The sequence below is a fragment of the Lontra canadensis genome, unplaced genomic scaffold, assembly GCF_010015895.1.
Source record: "Lontra canadensis isolate GAN:19392208 unplaced genomic scaffold, GSC_riverotter_1.0 scaffold127, whole genome shotgun sequence".
Taxonomy (NCBI): domain Eukaryota; kingdom Metazoa; phylum Chordata; class Mammalia; order Carnivora; family Mustelidae; genus Lontra; species Lontra canadensis.
Genome location: NW_022631121.1, coordinates 1,153,117 through 1,158,928, shown reverse-complemented (window position 1 = coordinate 1,158,928; position 5,812 = coordinate 1,153,117).

The following is a 5,812-nucleotide window of genomic DNA, read 5'->3' as shown; positions in this document are numbered from 1 at the left end:
CTCTCAGTAGTTACCCTGAATGTTAATGGGCTAAATGCCCCAATCAAAAGACACAGGGTATCAGAATGGATAAAAAAACAAAACCCATCTATATGTTGCCTACAAGAAACTCATTTAAAACCCTAAGACACCTTCAGATTTAAAGTGAGGGGGTGGAAAAGAATTTACCATGCTAATGGACATCAGAAGAAAGCAGGAGTGGCAATCCTTATATCAGATCAATTAGATTTTAAACCAAAGACTATAATAAGAGATGAAGAAGGACACTATATCGTACTCAAAGGATCTGTCCAACAAGAAGATCTAACAATTGTAAATATCTATGCCCCTAACGTGGGAGCAGCCAACTATATAAACCAATTAATAACAAAATCAAAGAAACACATCGACAATCATACAATAATAGTAGGGGACTTTAACACTCCCCTCACTGAAATGGACAGATCATCCAAGCAAAAGATCAACAAGGAAATAAAGGCCTTAAATGACACACTGGACCAGATGGACATCACAGATATATTCAGAACATTTCATCCCAAAGCAACAGAATACACATTCTTCTCTAGTGCACATGGAACATTCTCCAGAATAGATCACATCCTTGGTTCTAAATCAGGTCTCAACCGGTATGAAAAGATTGGGATCATTCCCTGCATATTTTCAGACCACAATGCTCTGAAGCTAGAACTCAATCGCAAGAGGAAATTTGGAAAGAACCCAAATACATGGCGACTGAACAGCATCCTTCTAAAGAATGAATGGGTCAACCAGGAAATTAAAGAAGAATTGAAAAAATTCATGGAAACAAATGATAATGAAAATATAACGGTTCAAAATCTGTGGGACACAACAAAGGCAGTCCTGAGAGGAAAATATATAATGGTACAAGCCTTTCTCAAGAAACAAGAAAGGTCTCAGTTACACAACCTAACCCTACACCTAAAGGAGCTGGAGAAAGAACAAGAAAGAAACCCTAAACCCAGCAGGAGAAGAGAAATCATAAAGATCAGAGCAGAAATCAATGAAATAGAAACCAAAAAAAAAAAAAAAAACCAAAACAATAGAACAAATCAACGAAACTAGGAGCTGGTTCTTTGAAAGAATTAATAAGATTGATAAACCCCTGGCCAGACTTATCAAAAAGAAAAGAGAAAGGACCCAAATAAATAAAATCATGAATGAAAGAGGAGAGATCACAACGAACACCAAAGAAATACAGACAATTATAAGAACATGCTATGAGCAACTCTATGCCAACAAATTTGACAATCTGGAAGAAATGGATGCATTCCTAGAGACATATAAACTACCACAACTGAACCAGGAAGAAATAGAAAGCCTGAACAGACCCATAACCAGGAAGGAGATTGAAACAGTCATCAAAAATCTCCAAACAAACAAAAGCCCAGGGCCAGACGGCTTCCCGGGGGAATTCTACCAAACATTTAAAGAAGAACTAATTCCTATTCTCCTGAAACTGTTCCAAAAAATAGAAATGGAAGGAAAACTTCCAAACTCATTTTATGAGGCCAGCCTCACCTTGATCCCCAAACCAGACAAGGATCCCATCAAAAAAGAGAACTACAGACCAATATCCTTGATGAACACAGATGCAAAAATTCTCACCAAAATACTAGCCAGTAGGATTCAACAGTACATTAAAAAGATTATTCACCACGACCAAGTGGGATTTATTCCAGGGCTGCAAGGTTGGTTCAACATCCGCAAATCAATCAATGTGATACAACACATTAATAAAAGAAAGAACAAGAACCATATGATACTCTCCATAGATGCTGAAAAAGCATTTGACAAAGTATAGCATCCCTTCCTGATCAAAACTCTTCAAAGTGTAGGGATAGAGGGCACATACCTCAATATTATCAAAGCCATCTATGAAAAACCCATCGCAAATATCATTCTCAATGGAGAAAAACTGAAAGCATTTCCGCTAAGGTCAGGAACACGGCAGGGATGTCCGTTATCACCACTGCTATTCAACATAGTACTAGAAGTCCTAGCCTCAGCAATCAGACAACAAAAAGAAATTAAAGGCATCCAAATCGGCAAAGAAGAAGTCAAACTATCACTCTTCGCAGATGATATGATACTATATGTGGAAAACCCAAAAGACTCCACTCCAAAACTGCTAGAACTTGTACAGGAATTCAGTAAAGTGTCAGGATATAAAATCAATGCACAGAAATCAGTTACATTTCTCTACACCAACAACAAGACAGAAGAAAGAGAAATTAAGGAGTCCATCCCATTTACAATTGCACCCAAAACTATAAGATACCTAGGAATAAACCTAACCAAAGAGACTAAGAATCTATACACAGAAAACTATAAAGTACTCATGAAAGAAATCGAGGAAGACACAAAGAAATGGAAAAATGTTCCATGCTCCTGGATTGGAAGAATAAATATTGTGAAAATGTCTATGCTACCTAAAGCAATCTACACATTTAATGCAATTCCTATCAAAGTACCATCCATTTTTTTCAAAGAAATGGAACAAATAATCCTAAAATTTATATGGAACCAGAAAAGACCGCGAATAGCCAAAGGAATATTGAAAAAGAAAGCCAGAGTTGGTGGCATCACAATTCCGGACTTCAAGCTCTATTACAAAGCTGTCATCATCAAGACAGCATGGTACTGGCACAAAAACAGACACATAGATCAATGGAACAGAATAGAGAGCCCAGAAATAGACCCTCAACTCTATGGTCAACTAATCTTCGACAAAGCAGGAAAGAATGTCCAATGGAAAAAAGACAGCCTCTTCAATAAATGGTGTTGGGAAAATTGGATAGCCACATGCAGAAAAATGGAATTGGATCATTTCCTTACACCACACACGAAAATAGACTCAAAATGGATGAAGGACCTCAATGTGAGAAAGGAATCCATCAAAATCCTTGAGGAGAACACAGGCAGCAACCTCTTCTACCTCAGCCGCAGCAACATCTTCCTAGGAACATCGCCAAAGGCAAGGGAAGCAAGGGCAAAAATGAACTATTGGGATTTTATCAAGATCAAAAGCTTTTGCACAGCAAAGGAAACAGTTAACAAAACCAAAAGACAACTGACAGAATGGGAGAAGATATTTGCAAACGACATATCAGATAAAGGGCTAGTGTCCAGAATCTATAAAGAACTTAGCAAACTCAACACCCAAAGAACAAAGAATCCAATCAAGAAATGGGCAGAAGACCTGAACAGACATTTCTGCAAAGAAGATATCCAGATGGCCAACAGACACATGAAAAAGTGCTCCATATCACTCGGCATCAGGGAAATACAAATCAAAACCACAATGAGATACCACCTCACACCAGTCAGAATGGCTAAAATTAACAAGTCCGGAAATGACAGATGCTGGCGAAGATGCGGAGAAAGGGGAACCCTCCTACACTGTTGGTGGGAATGCAAGCTGGTGCAACCACTCTGGAAAACAGCATGGAGGTTCCTCAAAATGTTGAAAATAGAACTACCCTATGACCCAGCAATTGTACTGCTGGGTATTTACCCTAAAGATACAAATGTACTGATCCAAAGGGGCACGTGCACCTGAATGTTTACAGCAGCAATGTCTACAATAGCCAATGTATGGAAAGAACCTAGATGTCCATCAACAGACGAATGGATAAAGAAGATGTGGCGGGACGCCTGGGTGGCTCGGTTGGTTAAGCCGCTGCCTTCGGCTCAGGTCATGATCCCAGGGTCCTGGGATCGAGTCCCGCATCGGGCTCCTTGCCTGGCAGGGAGCCTGCTTCTCTCTCCTCCTCTGCCTGCCACTCTGCCTGCTTGTGCACTATCGCGCGCGCTCTCTCTCTCTCTCTGATAAATAAATAAATAAATAAAATCTTTAAAAAAAAAAGAAGATGTGGTATATATATACAATGGAATACTATGCAGCCATCAAAAGAAATGAAATCTTGCCATTTGCGACAACGTGGATGGAACTAGAGGGTATCATGCTTAGCGAAATAAGTCAATCGGAGAAAGACAACTATCATATGATCTCCCTGATATGAGGGAGAGGAGATGCAACATGGGGGGTTAATGGGGTAGGAGAAGAGTAAATGAGGCAAGTTGGGATTGGGAGGGAGACAAACCATAAGTGACTCTTAATCTCACAAAACAAACTGAGGGTTGCTGGGGGGAGGGGGGTTGGGAGGGGGGGTGTGGGGTTATGGACATTGGGTAGGGTATGTGCTATGGTGAGTGCTGTGAAGTGGGTAAACCTGGAGATTCACAGATCTGTACCCCTGGGGAAAAAAATATATGTTTATAAAAAATAAAATTAAAAAAAAAAAACATAAAAAAAAAAGAAATTAAAAATGAGCTACCCTATGCCCCTGCAATTGCACTACTGGGTATTTACCCCAAAGATACAGATGTAGTGAAAAGAAGGGCCATCTGTACCCCAATGTTCATAGCAGCAATGGCCACAGTCGCCAAACTGTGGAAAGAGCCAAGAGGCCCTTCAACGTATGAATGGATAAAGAAGATATGGTCCATATATACAATGGAGTATTATGCCTCCATCACAAAGGATGAATACCCAACTTTTGTATCAACATGAAAGGGACTGGAGGAGATTATGCTGAGTGAAATAAGTCAAGCAGAGAGAGTCAATTATCATATGGTTTCACTTATTTGTGGAGCATAAGGAATAACATGGAGGACATGGGGAGATAGGAGAAGGGAGTTGGGGGAAATTGGACAGGGAGATGAACCATGAAAGACTATGGACTCTGAGGAACTAACTGAGGGTTTTGGAGGGAAGAGGGGTGGGAGGTTGGGTGATCCTGGTGGTGGGTATTAAGGAGGGCACATATTGCACGGAGCATTGGGTGTGGTGCATAAACAATGAACCTTGGAACACTGAAAAAAAAATAAAATTACAAAAAAAAAAAGAAAATAGTAAGCTTTTATCTGCTTTTGACCTTGATTTTATAAACTTTTCATTAGTTTTGCCAAGCAGAATTTCATATTGCTTTTCTGCTAGTGGTTCATGGTTTAACTAAGGATAACCTAATTGAAAATAGACATTTCAAAAGAGGGATAGGATTGAAGCAAACAAATGAGTGGTATGACATATGTATGTAGTTTTTTTAAAGATTCACCCATGGGAGACATTTGGGGTGTTTCCAGATTTTGGGTTTTACAAAGAAAGCTGCTATGAATACTCATTTATAGGTTTTTGCATGAATATAATTTTCATTCCTCTGGGATAGATAAATACACAGGTTTTCAATCACTGAGTCATATGGTGATTACATGTGTAGTTTTAAAATAATCCATCTAATTTTTCTGTAGTGGCTGTACTCTTTTACATTTCCACTATCAACATGTTGGTGATCAAGTTTCTCAACATGCTTGTCAGCATTTAGTGTTGTCATTATTTTATATTTTAGCCATTCTGATAGGTATAAAGTGGTTTCATTGTAGGTTTAATTTGCATTTCCCTGATGGATAATGATATTGAACATATTTTTATGTGTTTATTTATCATCCCTATATCTTCTTTACTGAAATGTCTGTTCATACTTTTTGCCCATTTTCTAACTGAACTGTTTATTTTTTCACTATTGAGTTTTTAGTGCTCTTTGTGTATTATATATACTGGTCCTTTGTCAGACATGTGGCTTTGAAATACTTTGTCACAGTCTGCAGCTTCTTTTTGTCTTCTTAACAGGTTTTTCACAGAGGAAGTTTTTAATTTTGATGAAGCCCATTTTACCAGATAGATTCTTTTACTAGATTTCTTATCTGAGATTCAGGTTGTGAAGGAACACAT